This window comes from Palaemon carinicauda, chromosome 1 (genome assembly GCF_036898095.1).
Source record: "Palaemon carinicauda isolate YSFRI2023 chromosome 1, ASM3689809v2, whole genome shotgun sequence".
NCBI lineage: Eukaryota > Metazoa > Arthropoda > Malacostraca > Decapoda > Palaemonidae > Palaemon > Palaemon carinicauda.
Window position 1 is genome coordinate 268,148,722 of NC_090725.1, and position 17,918 is coordinate 268,166,639.

Here is a 17,918-nt window from a genome sequence, read left to right on the forward strand (position 1 = left end):
TTCGTGTTGGAAAAAAACTTGTTTACCACACCAATTGCAGAAGATGGTAGACAGCTGCAAAGGATCTAAGGAGGTATCCAGACATCTCTTACACAGTACCTTACGAAAAAAATTTCACTCAGGGATGCTGTAGTCTCCACCCATGAAGAGACAGGGAGGTGACTGTACATTGTTGTGAAGCCTCTGTATGTGCGGCTAACACAGGAGATTAGGCCATTGGGGTAGTTCCAACTGTATTCGACTAGGAGCATCAGCAAGTCCAGAAACTAACCAGCTTGTGGCCACTTGTAAGCCACCAGGTTAAGCATAACATTGAAAGTCAACATCTTATTGAGTATTCCGTGTACCTGGCAGAAGTGGGGAAAAGCGTATGCGTCCAGGTTGTCCCATGGCAGACGCATCTGGGACTGATGGGCAAAACACTGGATGTTTCTTGTTCAGTCGAGTTGCGAACAAGTCTATTGTCGAGGAACCCCAATAGGCAAGAGGCCCTTCTGCCATGCATGGATGCAGGGACCACTTTATTCCTACGACCTGCACCTGGCGACTAAGACTGTCCGCCAGTATTGTACATTCCTCTTAATTAGAATGTACAGTATCTTGCAGAGAACTCTACTGCATTGTCTAATGCCCAAATGTGTGCCTACTTTGCCAAGTCGCAATGAAGTTAGGACATAGTCCCTCCCCGCTTGTTTATGTAAGATACTATGGTAGTGTTGCCACTCATAAACACTACCGTGTGCCCTATCAAACTCTAACGGATAGACTGCAGAGCTAGAAGCGCCATTTGCATCCCCAACAGATTGATATGCAGGCCCTTCCTGTCCTCAGACCACAGACTTGAGTCAGTTTTGTTCCTCAAGAGTGCACCCTACCCCTCCTCTGATGTATCTGTGAACAGCAACATATCTGGAGGTAGAGAGTCGAATGGAACTCCCCTCCACCAGAACTTGAAGGTGAGGAAGATTGGTGGCTGCTTACCTTGATCAGGTAAGGCCTAAAATACAACACTGGGTTTGGTTTGGTAATACAGTACAAAGCATCCCTGCTTTGTATGGCTTATGGCATTTTAGATAAAATTAGGAAAGATCAAGGAGGAAAAGCCTCACAACCAAGTAAGACCCTGGCATAAAGGATATGCAAGCAAAAGTTAAGGTTAAGTTATAAATAAAAGGTTAAAGGTGTTTGGTTTCAGTTTCAATCTTATCTGAAGAGATGCAAGTCAGCTGGGATACCCCACAATTCCATTATACAGCTTAAACTCACATTCTGCAATCCATGTAAATGCAAGGCTAACATGTTTCAGACTTATAGCATACTGCTTTTCCAACTAGGGTTGTACCTTAGCAAGTAATAATAGTAAAGTCAAGTTACAGGAGGGGCTGTTCATCACGTCAGGTACTGGTGTGAATATGACAAATTTGTTAGGTAATTTGTATTTTTCCTAACGATACAAACCTTAGCTATTTAATATGGGTATTACTTTCGGCGTAGCTGAAATGACGAGCCATTAGAATTTTAACCAGGGTTTACTACCCCATCGCTAGTTAGCGGGGGTTAGAAAGGGGTAGCTTGCTACCCCTCCCCCCTCACACACACCTGTGAGAGCTTACTTTGCTTAGAGGTAGGACTTTCCGGGGTACAGGGCTGGCGGGCAAGTTTGATTAAATAGATAAGGTTTGTATAGTAAGGAAAAATACAAATTACCTAACGAATTGTTCATTTGTTCCGTAACTGAAATAAAAACCACGCTATTTAATATGGGTGACTTAACCCTTAGGTAGGGTGGTAAGTCCTTGCCATTACTGGCTTTTGGCTTTTGCCCGGGGACTCAGTATCTGAGTGTGTCAGCACTCAATGATAAGGAGCCCCTACACCTCGCTAGCGCTTTGCTCTGCAAAGGCCGCGGCCTACATAAGCTTGTGTGTGAAGGAAGTAAGTGTGACTCGTCCTAGGAAGTTGACCTGAAGTCCTTTAGATGGAACTTTAAGGCTAGGACTCTCCCAATACCACCTTGTCAGGGTATGGGGCCGTGACAGTATTAACTTAATACTAGGAACACAAGGGAACATGGTTTACCTGCAGTGGTTTGAGGTCAGCTGTGCAGAGAACCCAGGATGTTGCTTTCCCCAAGAGAGGGGAGAATGAAGAAAAGAATAAGGGCCATGCATACCTTTTCATTCAAGCAGAATAAAACCGGGTAACAATGCCCTCAACCCTCTGCTACTTGTCCATTAAGGAGCCTGAGGATTAAACCAGCTGTTGTGCAGCCACCATAGGGCCGATAGAGAATGTATCGAGCCTCCTGTGGGTCACGTCTTGCAGGTAGTGGGCTATGAAGGTCGTCTGACGCTTCCATACCCCTGCTTGTAAAATCTGCGTCACTGAGTAGTTCTTCTTGAAGGCCAAGGACGTAGCTACGCCCCTGACATCATGTGCTCTAGGGCGACGTGACGGAAAAGGGTCGGGATTCAGGGAGTGATGGATAACCTTGCGAATCCAGGCTGAGATGGTATTCTTAATGACCCTACTCTTAGTCCTCCCGGTGCTAACAAACAATGCTTGCACCTGGGGACGAACTGTAGCTGTTCTCTTAAGATAGAGCCTCAGACTCCTTACTGGGTATAGTAGGAGATGGTCTGGGTCATCTGTTACAGAACGGAGACTCGAGATCCGGAAAGAGTCGAACCGAGGGTCCGGTACTCCGGGATTCTGAGTCTTGGCAACAAACTCAGGGACAAATTTGAACGTTACCTCTCCCCAATCCCATTGAATGGGCGATGTCATATGAGAGACCATGAAGTTCACCGACTCGCTTGGCCGAAGCCAGAGCAAGTAGGAACATCGTCTTCCAAGTCAGGTGGCGATCTGAAGCCTGGCGCAATGGTTCGAAGGGAAGCCTCTTAAGAGACCTGAGAACTCGAACCACATTCCATGGAGGAGGTCTCACTTCCGACTGAGGGCAGGTAAGTTCATAACTTCGTATGAGTAGGGAAAGTTCTATCGAAGAGGAAATGTCCATTCCTTTGAGTCAGAAGGCAAGACTTAAGACTGAGCGATAGCCTTTCACTACCGAGACTGAAAGGGGCATTTCTTCCCGCAAATACACAAGGAACTCCGCTATTGCTGGAATAGTGGCATCGAGTGGAGAGATACCCCTTCCACAACACCAACCACAGAAAACTCTCCACTTTGCCTGGTAGACTCCTGCGGATGACTTTCGCAGGTGTCCAGACATCCTTTCCGCAACTTGCTGCAAAAAGCCTCTCTCTGTGAGGAGGTGCTGGATAGTCTCCAGGCATGAAGCCAAAGCGAGACCACGGCCTTGTGAAAGAGGTTGGCGTGTGGTTGTTTGAGTAGCTCGTGTCGTGAAGGGAGATCTCTCGGGAGTTCCGTTAGGAGCTGCAGAATGTCCGGAAACCACTCTGCATGATGCCATAGAAGAGCTATCAGGGTCATTGAAAGGTTGACCGATATTCTGGTCTTGTTGAGTACCCTTCTCATCAGACAGAACGAAGGAAAGGCGTACACGTCGATGTTGTCCCACCGTTGTTGGAAGGCATCTTGCCAGAGTGCCTTGGGGTCCGGGACTGGGGAGAAGTACAGCGGAAGCTTGAAATCCAATGCTGTCGCGAACAGATCCACAGTCGGGGAACCCCACAAAGTCAGGACTTTGTTGGCTACTAGACGATCCAAAGACCACTCGGTACTCACTATCAGAGATGCCCTGCTCAGACTGTCGGCGAGCACATTCCTCTTGCCTGGAATGAAGGGAGCTGATAGTGGAATCGAGTGGGCTTCGGTCCATCTCAGTATCTCTACTGAGAGATGGGATAGCTGCCCTGAAAAGGTACATCTCTGCTTGTTGATGTAAGCCACTACTGTGGTGTTGTCGCTCATCACCACCACGGAGTGGCCCGCCAATAATTGTTGGAACTGTTCAAGGGCCAGGAAGACGGCCTTCATCTCTAGCATTTTTATGTGGAGGCACTTTTCTGATTCTGACCACAGGCCTGAGGACCTGTGGTTCAGAACGTGGGCCCTCCACCCTTTCTTTGAGGCGTCCGAGAACAGCATCAAATCCGGGGGAGGACAAGAAGATCCACTCCCTTCCGTAGGTTCTCGTCTGTCACCCACCACTGCAGATCCGTCCGGTCCGAAGGGCCCATAGGGACCATGACGTCTGGGGAATTGTGTCCCTGATTCCACCGAGACTTGAGTCGCCATTGTAGAGATCTCATCCTGAGGCGACCATTCGGAACTAGACGGGCGAGGGATGAAAGGTGACCGAGGAGACATAACCACGATTGGGCTATGAGTTCTTCTCGTCTAAGGAAAGGATCTGCGACCCTCCTCAGCCTTGCTATCCTGTCGCCTGATGGCAAGGCTTTGAGGAGATTGGTGTCCAAGATCATGCCTAGGTATACCAGTCATTGAGTCGGAAGCAGAGAAGACTTCTCGAGATTTACCATGATCCCTAGATCTTGGCAAAGTCCCAGAAGTTTGTCTCGGTGTCGAAGTAGGGTCGACTCCGAGTCTGCTAGGATCAGCCAGTCGTCCAGATAACGGAGGAGACGGATGCCGATCCTGTGTGCCCATGATGAAATCAGGGTGAACACTCTGGTGAAAACCTGAGGACCGAAACACAGCACCTTGAACTGGTAGATCTTGTTGTCTAGGCTGAATCTTAAGTACTTCCTTGAAGACGGATGGACTGGGATCTGGAAGTACTGTACGTATCCTTCTGGTCCAGTGTACACATGAAGTCTTGTGGTCTCACTGCAAATCTGACTGTGTCTGCCGTCTCCATGCTGAACGGGGTTTGTTTGACAAACCTGTTCAGAGCCGAGAGGTCGATGACTGTCTCCAGCCTCCAGACACCTTCTTTACAAGAAAGAGTCAACTGAAGAAGCCTGGGGAGCCGTCGACGACCTCCTGGAGAGCGTCCTTCTTTAACATGGTCTCGACTTCTGCCCGTAGGTCTTGGCCCCTTGCCGATCCCATGGCAAAGGAGCTCAACGACACTGGATCCGCTGTCAGGGAAGTAGAGATGTTGTGAACGTGACGCGATATCCCTAACTGATTACGGAAATCGTCCAGGAATCGGCCCGAGTTGCTGCACCCTGATTGCGCAACTTTGTAGGCATCCCCCCACTGGTGGACATGCAGGGGGATTGCCAATCCTAGCGTATGCAGCCTCAGCCACTCCCTCTAGGATTTTTCCCTCCCCTGGAGGACTTCTTGCCTTTCTTGTCTTTGACAGGAAAGGACTTCGACACCGTTATCTTTGCTGCCACTGCCAGTTTCGTCGTCTTAGACGGGCGAGGTTGTTGAGGTGCTGGAGGCTTATAAGACTTAGATGTAAGAGCCCTATGTAGGAGAGAGTCCTGGATGAACTTCCTCCACCTCTCAGCTGCCTGTTCCACGTCTTTCGGCTCAAACCGATTCTTTCCCAAGAGGGAAGAATGTTTGAGCCTACTGACTTCGACACAGGGGACCTTCGGTGGAACCTCTCGGCCACGGCATCACGTTATTTCAGAATGGAATTGGCCCATAAGTTTGAGACTTGATGGGCCAGAAACTCGATGGTGCACGTGCCCGAAAGTAGGAAGGTCTCCAAGGCCTTCCTGGTACTTTCCTTGGACAGATCCTCGGAACGTATCAGGATGCCGAGAGACCCTAGCCAGACGTCTAGCCACGAAGTAGCCTGCATGGCACACTTCGCGACCTTCTCCTGACTAAGGATCTCCGTCGCCGAGAAGGACACTTGCCGGCTGGAGAGCCTCTCTAGAGGGGCTCCCCTGGTAAGCTCTTCCACAGAGTGGTGCAAGGGAAGAGCTAAGCAAGACTCCCCCATGATCTCGAAGTACCTCCTCTAATGGACTCGAGGAGGCGGGAGGAGTTTGTTGCCGGCACTGGAACTGGCCCTCAACCTTGTTCCTGGCACTCTTCACCCCTTGGGACCAGGGCAAAATCGCACTGGCCTTAGAAGGTTTCTGGGTGCTAAAGACTCGGTCCAGGACCGTGTCCTTGCCCTCTCAAGGGGGAATCTCAGGATCTAGGAACCCGTTGAGATTCCTCATCAGGGTTAGAACCTGCCAGAAAGCATGTTCTGACTCCTGTGGCTCCCCTCCTGAAGGACTGGTAGCAAAGTCTCCTGTCCCCAAAGGCTCTTCTTAGGGGGAATAGTGGACGTTCTCTGCGGGTTTGGTTGGCTCTGGACGAATCCTTGAGGACGACTTCGGGATGGTCTTTGAGTCCTTCGGTTCCCTCCTGGGAGGGATATAGGACTCTAGCAGCGATGGCAGGGGACTCTTCTCCGCACCTACCCGGGACGACTCTCCTACAGGGGGTGGGGTTTCTCCCATTGGTGCGATGGGAGAACGCCTCACCTCGGTGGAATCCCCTGAGGACAGGAAATCTTTGTCCACAGGGGAGGAAGAGAAGGTCTGGGGGGGGGGGAGCCTTCCTCAAGGACTTCCGAGGAGCCAGCTTGGCCCTAGGAGAAGTCACCACGAAGTCTACTCCTCGCTTTCTCTTCAGGAGGGTCGAAGCTGCCATTGATTTAAGGCCCATTCCCGGCGATGGCAGGTTTAAAAGCCTGCATGACAGCTCTGACAATGGACCCGAACCATGGCTGCTTACTGAGAGTAGCATTGTCAGTGACTCCCTCTGGAAGGAAAGGGACCAGGCAATCCTTAGGAGTAGATACGAGCGATGGCGCGCAGGCGAGCGATGGCGCGCCGGCGACTGGGCACGTTGGCGAGCGATGGTGCACAGAAGATGGACCGCGTGGGCGTGCAGGCGATCAGTGGTGCGTTCTGGAGTGTGCGCAGTAGGTTGAATAAGCGTTCGCGCGGGCGGAGACAATTGCTCATGCGCGCGTGAACGCGCAGGGTCCCGACGAGCTCTAGAAGGCGAAAGCGTTGGGCGCGCATGCGTAGGGGAAATACCCTTAGCGCGTGGGCGCGCAGGTGCGTGCAATGGAGACTGTGCGCGTCGGCACGTCGGCGCGTAGGAGAAGGCTGGCGGGCAGGCGGGGTCTGATGGGGCGTCGGTGTTAGGTGTAGCACAGGAGATCGCTGGCGAGAAGAAGAAGGAATCTTCCATCCTGCGCCCAGATCCGAAGATCGTGGGCGTGCAGGAGAACGCTGGGGCGCAGGCGAACGCTGGCGCGCAGGAGAAGAGCGCTGGCGAGCGGGAGATCGTGGGTGCGCAGGAGTTCGTGGGCGTGCGTGGTGCGCAGAAGGATGAGGGCGCGCAGATGAGGGCGCGCAGATGTGCGCTGGCGAGGTGAAGATCGCTGGCGAACAGGAGATCGACGGCGCGCAGGTGAGCGCTGGCGAGCAGGTGATCGCTAGTGCGTTGTCTCAGGAACAGGAGAACTCGAGTGCAGCAGGAGAGCACTTGCGCGCAGGAGAACGTTGGCGCACAGGGGATACCTGGCGCTTAAGGGACTTATTCACATTGTGAGAAAGCCCCTTTTGCCCCGAAGGGACCGGTGCCCATTTAAAAACGGGATGCGTGGGCGCCCACAGCGCATCTGCGGCCAGGAACGGTGACGGCAGGTCAGCAGGTCAGCAGGTCTGGCAGGAGAAGGAGATCGCGAACGATCAGCGGAGAGGTCCAGGGATGCAGCAGGAATGGTCGGAGCACAGTGTGGAAGATCCTCTGCGGGGGACTGCGAAGATGAAGACCCGAAGAGGCGCCTCCTAACACCTTTGTGGGGTGAAGGAAGGCCTCTACGGCGAAGAGGAGGGCGAGCTTTACGTCTGATACGACCTCTGGCAGCATACAGACCATCGGCAGTCCTCCGAAGAGGAATCTCTGTTAGTGCAATCCCCCGAGGGGGAGAAACACCTGCAGGAGAGACCGTTGGACTTAGCTCCTCCCTCGAAGGATGTTCGGAGGGGGGAACTAAGCCTTCCGCTACATCAACAACTGCAGCAGGGGTTTGACCTAACTCATCAGAAGCCTCTGCCACAACAACGTCGACAATAGACAGAGGATCAACCTCTGCTACCGCCGGCGACTATTTGACAGCTGCTCCCAACCTGATCATGTCAAACAGGGCTTCCTTGGAGGACGATGCCCTGAAGCCCCAAGGAAGCCCAAAGCTGTAATAAATCATTGTTAGATACATTATTATCAAAATTAAAAACCTCCCCCAAGGGAGGAGGAGGAGCTGCCTCGCTATGGGAGGCAACTCCCTCTCCCAATCCCCGAGATCGGTTAACAGAACTGCGGCCTACGCTACCAGTCGACGGCCTCTCGGGAGAGACCGATTGAGTGGGAGCTTCGGAGGAGGTTTGGGCTACGAAAGAAGAGCCCTTGAGATTTTCTCTCTTCAAGGAAATCCCTGAAGGAGAAATATCCCTTTTGGTCTTCTTCTTCCAGGGCCGGGTAAACCTCTCCCACTGGGAGGTAGACCACTCCCTACACTCACCACACACTTTATTTCTTTCACACCGATGGCCCCTACAAAAAGGACACAAGGTGTGAGGGTCTGTGTCCACCGCCGACATATAAGTTCCGCAAGAGCGAACAGGTAATCCGGGACACTTCCGCATAATAGAGACCAACTTCCAAACACTCCGTCAAGAAGAAAAAGCAAAAAAAGATTAATGGCTGTCAATATAGGCGAGGGTAGGAACGGACACGTCCGGTCATTACCCGAGCCAAAAGCAAAGTGAGCTCTCACAGGTGTGTGTGAGGGGGGAGGGGTAGCAAGCTACCCCTCCCTATCCACCGCTAACTAGCGATGGGGTAGTAAACCCTGGTTAAAATTCTAATGGCTCGTCATTTCAGCTACGCCGAAAGTAATACCCACATTAAATAGCGGGGTTTGTATTTCAGTTACGGAACAATTATGAATTTTGGCCATAAATCAGGGCAGGTGTTTCAACTCCTACGTGCAAACAGGGGGAAGATTTCACATTTGCAATATCAAGTAAAAGTTAAATGGTTATGCAATTAAGAATGGAAGCAGAAATGGAGAGGCTATAGTTGAAGCTTAAAAAGGCTACTATGGCAAAGGCTGAGGACACTTGGAGTAATGCTTACAGTGCACCACTTGGGATGCACAATTCACCAATGAAATAAATAACGTTAGCTCAATCACATGCCCGCAATTGTTAAATTTCTGTACATTTGCAATTTGTTGCTGATAACAAATGCACTATGTATTATTCCAAATGGTTTCGTTGTCAAGGGTGTATGTATGATAGTGGCCACCTGTATGTATTATTATGTCTAACTTAGAATAAATAGGGTCGCAGGGGGGCTATAGCCACCTCATTAGGTAAGGACACGGCTTGTAGGTTAGGTTAGGGGGGGAAGTTTTGGTCAGTTGTCCATTTTTAATGAATGCGTAAGGTTAAATGGCCTCTGACGGAGGGCGAGAAATAAACCCGTAAAAGTGAAAAGGGAAGTCTGATATACAAAAGCTTCCATTGTCATTTTGTATGTTAACCCTTTCGACTAGTTTGTAGATCGGCGGACACGAGTTGGTTTGGGAATTGAAATCAGGGAGTTAAATGCTTTGATATTAATTCAAAATTATTCACCAACATATTAGTAGTCTCGTACTTCCTAACTACGTTTACGTTATTAAAAGGAAGTGTACTGGCACTACTGGGGGAGTGATAATTAGACCGTGAGACCTAACAGTTAGGCTATCTCTAAGATACTAGGAATATGGGGAATAGTTGTGTACATTAACTTAGGCGCGTAGGTAGCTTTAATATAATGATGGTTAGTTGGACTGAGTGGTGACCAATCATCAATTTTTATCGACGTGACAACGTAAGCGTAGTAATTACCAAGTTCCACTGATATGTCTTGAAAAATATTCAACATAAACCAAACGGTTTATTAAGTTTCAGTAATCTGTGTTTATCATTTTTCTGACATTGGGGAGCGTTTTGATCTGTCTTCGGTTTTGATCACCAATTATTATTATCATTATCATTATTACTTGCTAGGCTACAACCTTAGTTGGAAAAGCAGAATTCTATAAGCCTAGGGGCTCCAACAGGGAAAATAGCCTAGTGAGGAAAGGAAACAAGGAAAAATAAAATATATTTTACGAACAGTAACAACGTTTAAATAAATATTTCTTAAATCAAATATAAAAACTTGAACAAAACAAGAGGAAGAGAAATTAGATAGAATTGTGTGCCCGAGTGTACCCTCAAGCAAGAAATCTCTAACCCAAGACAGTGGAAGACCATGGTACAGAGGCTATGGCACTACCCAAGGCTAGAGAACAATGGTTTAATTTTGGAGTGTTCTCCTATAAGAGCTGCTTGCCATAGCTAAAGCGTCTAATCTACCCTTACCAAGAGAAAGTAGCCACTGAACAATTAGGCTACAGCCTACAGTGCAGTAGTTAACCCCTTGGGGGAAGAAGAATTAATTGATAATCCCAGTGTTGTCAGGTGTATGGGGACAGAGGAAAATCTGTGAAGAATATGCCATTTACTGGTTTTGTACAGTGTTTGCTAGTTAAAGTTTCGATTTTACCCTATGATCCATTAATTATCATCGATTACACTAAATTGCGGCCATCCTACTAGCTTTACAGCATATGTGTAAAAGTTGAAATCTGCAGGCTGTTCTGGGTCATTAGTTACCTCCTACAAAGGCAGCATAGCATATTTACAAGACTAGTGTGTTTCCCAAATCAGAGAAAGTGGTTGTATTTGTACTGCTTCTATCTTTTATTTCAAAAGATTTATATATGTAATTCTTGAAGAACTAGTTAGCCACTTAGAAAGAATCAATGGATTGCCACATGACCAGTTAACATACAGAAATTTATATTCTGCAGAGACAGCTATATGCTCTGTTCTAATAGATCTGGAAATTTTGGCTGAGAATAAATCCTGTTTTATACAGTTGTGCACGAACTGCTACTTATTGATGTACGGTCCATCGATATTGAAGACCAATCTTTTTTTAGTATCTAAAAGATTATACTTGGTTGACAGAAACTATTGTGTACAAATTGGAAACTCCTATTCATTCATCATATTAATCCCAGGGAAGTGTACTATATGCCAAATGTTATTTTGTATCCATACAATTAGTCTATCAAAAGTATATACTACAGAGACATGAAGTAAAATTAAAACTATATATATATATATATATATATATATATATATATATATATATATATATATATATATATATATATATATATATATATATATATATTGGGCTCAAGCCATGACGTCCTAATGGAAGGTTCCTTTAGTAGCTTCCGAAGGGTATATATGACTACAGTGATATTCCCAGAGAATCAAACCAAAGGTTTCACAGAATTCTAACTTCTGGCGCGAGTACCTTTAAGATTACTCTCAAGGGTATCGTATATCATCAGGGGACGTATTCTTGACACGCCACATGGCAATCTGCACCCCGAATAGCCTTTACGCCTCTAGGCTCTAGGGGGAAAACGTGGCAGAATAGAAGGGTAACAGCAACAAAGATTACCCTGGTTCCCCTACTACAATCGTATCAAAACCGCGCCAACTCCCTCTGGCGGTCATTCCTTTATCTGTAGCGACTCGCTACGGTGGTGTTCCCTGTTGATCTGACATTTCCGATCGATTTCTGGGAATCCTTATGCTTCTACGGCTTCTTTCTCCATCTAGAAAGTTGAGTACTGATTCTTTACAATATGTAATTTAGTTCCAGCCTCGCAATGAAATTGTGTATTTCTTGTGTGCGGATCTTCGCCGATCGCCGGTGTCGCCATAGCGCTGTCGTTCTTTGTACATGTGCTATTTAGTTAGCAGAACGATATTCCGGTGTAAATAGCTTATTCATTGTTATGAAAGCTATTTAGGCATTATATATTGTATAGATATCTATAAGCATATTTTTCCCTTTCCGTGGCGATCGTATATGTCAGAGTTTTGGTGATTTAGGTAACCGAAATCTCGTCATGTCTGGGTAACATAACCTAGACAACATATACTTTCGTCATTTCCCCGGTTTCCCTTGTGTATTGGTTATCATTCCTGGAGATCGATATCTCCTGGAATTATATTAACCATCATCAATCTCACTAGAGATTTATGGGTAATCTCTCTTCCCTCTGAGAGTAGCCTTAGGCTACAACTCTCTGCGTCGGCCTTGAATTTCGAATTCAGGCATGACTAGCCTAGAGTTTTCTGTCTCATCCCTTAACGGCCGTCGGCAAGTTTTGGGATTCGATCAGAACCTCAGAGTATTTAGTCTTTGTCGGCAGTCGGTTGGCGGGGTGATTGCATTCCCTTGCCGTCGGAACTACCGGCATAGGAGGCTAGCCCTCCCTAGACTACACCTGAAGTGGTCGAATGTTACCGCCACCTTCTCCCTGTGGTCTAGTAGACTAGTCCTATGCTCGCTGACCCTAGGCTATAGAGTCGTATACTCTTGTGGCCTAGGATGGCGCCGGCATTGAAACTCTGTTTCTCCCTTGTTGAGAGGAACGGCATGAGCTGAGGTCCCCTTAACTGTATTAGCACCTCCTAAGCTGGAGAATAAATGATTCTCCTGCCGCTTGTGGTCGTGCCGGTACTGAAACAGAGTTTCTTCAAGATGTGTAGATCCGCCAACATTGCCGGTCCCTCCTATACCTCATATAGGACCCTTTCCCCTCCCCTCTCTGTTCTTTTACGATGGCCGAGCCATTGTCTTTCCTGTGCTGGAGTCCTGCAACCTTACCATTGCAGGTGGGTTGCCGGGGCCGCCCAGACCCCCCCCCCTTCCTCAGTCATCAGCTGTCGGCGACTGCCAACGGCCATGACGGCTGTCGGCGACTGCCGGCTTCCAGCGGCTGTGGCTGGGAGGCCCCTTTTGTCACCAAGGTTCTCCAGTTCTCCCTGAACTGCTAGCCACAGTTTCTGTTGTCGGCGTATTGTTCTGGCCGGCAGTAGACCGGCACAGTTAGATACTGACTCAGTAGGTAGTATGACGACTGTACTCGTGCTGCCGGAGGCTGGCCTACAGTAGTAAGCCGGCAATAGTACTATGGCTAAATGGAAGTGAACCTTCTTTTCGGAGAAAGGCAGTAAAATTAGACTTTTACATCTTTTATTACTGTATACATATACGGTAATAGATAGCCTTCACTCCATGCTTTTCTCTCTCTCTCTCTCTCTCTCTCTCTCTCTCTCTCTCTCTCTCTCTCTCTCTCTCTCTCTCTCTCTCTCTCTCTCTCTCTCTCTCTCTTTTCTAGCTTGCTAGATGCTCCGACAATAGCTAGCTAATCCGGCAATATGCTGGCTGAACTACAGTATATGTCTATACAGGTAATCAGTATAATTGCAGTATAGTATATACAGCAGATGAATAACTATCGTATATATTATACTAGTAGTTATTTCCAATATATCTTGGGTATCCCTGCCCAGATATTTGCTGAACCCAATTCTATATTGATGGATTAATATTTCATCAATATTCTGATTTGAAATCAGTTTCCATTTACCCTGCAATATTGAATTTCGTAAAGGACTGGTGGTGTGACACCTCTAACCCCTATAGGGGAGAGCCCTTATCCCTGAGTTTCCCTGATCAAGAAACTCCCTGATTTAATATTGTACGGGTGGTCACAGCAAATAGATTGGTTGGGATGCATAAGTATAAGTCTTTTATTTTCTGCCGGCTGAACTACGTTATAGGTCTATACAGGTAGTCAGTATATTTGCGGTATAGTAAATACGGCAGATGGATAACTAACGTATAGATTATACTAGTAGTTATTTCCAATATATATTGGGTGTCCCTATCTAGATATTTGCTGAACCCAATTCTATATTGATGGAATAATATTTCATCAATATTCTGATTTGAAATCAGTTTCTATTTACCCTGCAATATTAAATTTTGTAAAGGGCCGGTGGTGTGACGCCTCTAACCCCTAAAGGGGAGAGCCCTTATCCCTGAGTTTCCCTGTTCAGGAAACTTCCTGATTTAATATTGTGAGGGAGGTTGCAGCGAATAGATGGGTTGGGATAGACAAATATATGTCTTTTAATTTCTAATCAACATATCTTGGATGCGAGCTTCTGCTGTTACCGCTCCTATTTCGAAAGAATGACATTCCTTCGATACTCTGATTGTGTATCAATCCTCCTTACCTCACAGCGTTAAGCATAGAAGGGGACAGTGCATGTACACTTCCTTACACCTAGGTGTTCGAGCCCCCCTTTCTTCAGGGAATTCCCCGGTTGGAGGAATTTCCTTAAGACTGAGGAGAAGTAACAGCATTGGCTCACAGGGGATACACGGGTATGTGTCTCCCACTATCTCTTTTGGCTTTCTGTCCTAAGCTATTTTGTCAAAAGACAATTTAGAAAATTGCCTATCGATGCAATAATCAATTGAATACTCATTTCTGTTCTCCCTTCCTTACAGGAGGGACACCAAATGATGCATTGCAGTCTTCTACAGTTATAAAGATGAGCATTTTCACGGACATAATATATGCAGGCTCCCCCAGCAATATTATTTCCAAAATCCCCAATCTACAGGATGGCAGTCTAGAGCTGTCGAACTGTGGTTGGTTTCGTTTCGAAAGTTATCTCTTAAATGCGGTTCAACTGCGAACCCGTAAAATGCGAAAACTCTACGGGAATTGGACCGAAAACTTCACTTTCTCATTACTAAAAATGCCGATTTACTGCTCCTTTTAAAGGTTTTTAAGGTCTAAACCCCCAACCCTGCCTCTCAAGTTGAGGTTGCAGACACTAACGGCATTGGTGAGTCTGAGCGGGACTCGAACCCCCGACTGACAAACACCAGGCAGAGACTCCACATTCAAGCCACACCTTGTAGTGAAATCAACGACAGCAGTCATTGTTTCACTGTCACATCTGACTCCGCCGCCAAGAGCCGGCAGTGTGTGCCCTTGGTCACCACCCAGTCAATAGCTGAGTTGGTATACCTTCAATCGACAACCGCCGATTCCCAGCGGTCTGCCGACAGCCCGAGGAGTCTCCTCTGGTTCAGAGATCCGCTGACTATGCGTATAGTTTTCACCACTACCCAGTCACATTGAATACTGGCTAGGATGGTGTGATGTCTGTCAGCGACCCGCTGATAGCCGACAAATCACTGATATGTCGAAGACCTGCTAGCCATATCGGTACTGAAGTACTGTGCCAATTAACTTACCCCCAAGCACTAGCCTTGACGGTAACAGGCCAGTTGTATAGGGGTATACAATACCCTGTACACCTGCAGTTTAGGACCATATCGCAGACAGAAATCCTTGGTACATAACCATACAATAGAAGGGTTTTCCAGTACGTTGTGCTTCTAAGCACAACCCCTTGCTGAGACCTACCTGATTTGGGGGATCCACTTCCCCCCCCCCCCTTTCTTCCTTACGCTGATGCTTCATCAGCCTCTTGATTCTCATTATTAATTCCCCGGATGTAGGGCGCTACTCTAGCCTTATGGACTAGAATCTTCCATCGGCCTCTTCTTGAAAGGGGATGCCCTAGAATCAATAATTAGGAAGACCGCAGCAGTTGGCTGGAAGGATTTACACGTCTGTGTCTCTCCTCTTTCCAGCGTACTTATCCTAAGCTTTATACAATAGAAAGGAATCTTCTATTACAGTGAAACACTGAAAAGCTGATATAGGCGAACAGTAAGGTATGGCCTGAAGGGAGAACGGAAGGGTTTCTTAGTTCTCCCTAGGATGTTAAACTGCATCCCACAGTTACAATGACCATTTTTCCACAGACAGTCAGATTTATACACCTTCGGATCAAGCGAAGCAAACAGACGCTTCTGGTAGGAGGGAAGTTCCTCCTGGATCGCCAGACCTTTGATCACTGGAGTCCAAGGCCTGACCAAGATGAGACTAGAATGGAAATGGACATACCTCCACCATCCTTTCCTCAACTCTTCTTATATTCAAATTCCCCCTAGAAGAGTATACCTTAAAGCTTTAGAGCATACTAGCGGTGAGGAAAGTAGAGTCCATCGATTTCCAATGAAGGCAGTTTAGTGTTCATATGAAAGACTCAAGAAATCTCTGAGTCATTCTGGACTTGGCGCCACGCAACAAGTTCCAATAGAACAGCAAGTTCATAATGATAATCCTTCTGAACATAAGGACCCTATTCAGTAAGGGGTGTTGACAATCTAGCCAGCCCTGGAAGATGTCTATCAGCAACTTCCAGTCAGTCACCCCCTCCCCTCCTACCTAGGATCCAAGTTATGGAAGATAACGTATATCCTGGACGAGATTCTCGTCGGACTAGTTTCAGTCCTAGGATCCTTACGGAATTAGCAGACAGTCAAGCGAAACCAAGCCTAGAAAGAGTTCAGGCAACGATGGCCCTGGACGACAGGCTGGGGTGGGCAGCACCCGAAATTACTGTCTATGAGCATCCATGGAGATGATCCGGCCCTGGAACATTGAGGATGCAAATAATAGAATCTCGATTCTCTCCAGCTCAGGGGCTTCAATGTTTTAAAAAATCATTGAAACCTGTAGTCACCCTAACGCCCCCTTTTCCCCTGGGGATGTAAAAGGAGATCGCAAGGTCTGTCAAGAGACTATGGTAATCAGTCAGGATTCCATAACGCTAACAGGGAGGAGTTTCGAACTCTCTCCAGTTCACGATGATGACAGACCCAGTGCTACGTGCACAACTATAAGATGCGCTAAGAGGCTGGAGAAGATACGCATCAAACGCTCAAAGAGATCTAATAGGACCAATGATGGTCATTCCCTCTCTGCTTACCCTACAATGACTAAAGGCCACGGACCCGTAGGCCATTTTAGCCCTGTAATGGGTGGATAAACTCTCTCCACACAGATCGGACCTCCTCAGGTTGATCTGGAGCAGGGGTGGCCAACCTTTTGTTTCCCATGCACCAATTTTTTTCACTTCTAATTCAGATGCGCCACACAAACTTTAACCCCCTTTTAATAATTTAAGTATGGTGATTTGGACAAATTTGGCTGTTATACAAATAATCATTTATGTGTGTGATAGTGTGGACATATGTAGCCATTTTAAAGGAAAGGGTTTAACATGAATACAATGTAAACTGTACTTACTTTATTGACACTGAATTTGAATCGTGTGCCACTTGTAATCTTGCAATGCGCCATAGGTTGGCCACCCCTGATCTGGAGCATCGAAGCGATAATGAGGCGTCAAAACTGTCGAGGATAAGGGACGTCTCATTTCATTAGGGAATGCTAGCCATCCCTTCCTTAAGGGAATGGCGCCTATCAGCAGCTCGTTTATATATGATCCGCAAGGTGACAGTGGATGCTCTTCTCGGGTTCCACCCAATAGAGTTGGAATGGTACACGGACGCAGACCCATTCCCTCCCAGAAAGGGACAAGTCCCCGAGCTGCAGATCGTTCTCTTCATCATGAGCGTTATCAAGATACTATATCGTTATTTAGTCCCATACGAGGACCCTCTAATGGAGGTAACAGACATCATGTCTCTACATTAGAAGTGATGGACTTAGAATTCCTATTCAGCCCATCAAAATTTCCTCCAGAAGGCCCTCTACATGCTGAGACCCTTCCAAGGAAGAGGGGCTCTATTGGCTCCCAGAAAGCCCAAGAACATCCCGTTCCCTGTAATGAAGGAACTGAGGCTGAGGCTAATCCTAGTTATGCACCTAGGATTATCCAGGAGGTTCAGAAGTTTTCTGCCTTCTATTTATCACAGTACACCTGATCCCTTCATTTTACGAATTCCTTGCCCTTAACGGTTAGGAAAAAGATTGGGATCTTAAGGGCAAAATAGACTTCCTAGAAGAATGCAAGTCTAGTCAACGAGAAGACAGTACGAGTCTTCTTGGGAAAGTAAATTGTTTTGTAAAGCAAAGGGGCCCGAAAACAATCTCATGATCTTCTGCCTGTCCTTCTCTGTCCACC

General features: G+C 47.3%; 2 protein-coding genes across 8 annotated transcripts in view; both read right to left on the reverse strand.

The window, feature by feature from the left end:
• LOC137656099 (putative glutathione-specific gamma-glutamylcyclotransferase 2) overlaps positions 1 to 10,438 on the reverse strand; it is a 123,833-nt gene extending 113,395 nt beyond the window's left edge. The window contains exon 1 of one of the 6 annotated variants that reach the window (XM_068390305.1): positions 10,341 to 10,438. The gene's annotated coding sequence lies outside the window, so the exon portion shown is untranslated. Of the gene's footprint in view, positions 1 to 9,472; positions 9,674 to 9,715; positions 9,930 to 10,340 lie in introns of those variants that run through there. The other 5 variants (XM_068390277.1, XM_068390295.1, XM_068390284.1 and 2 more) reach the window with 5 other exon arrangements.
• The window catches only part of LOC137656083 (uncharacterized), a 534,405-nt gene that overhangs the window by 234,789 nt on the left and 281,698 nt on the right, over positions 1 to 17,918 (reverse strand). The window lies entirely within an intron of this gene.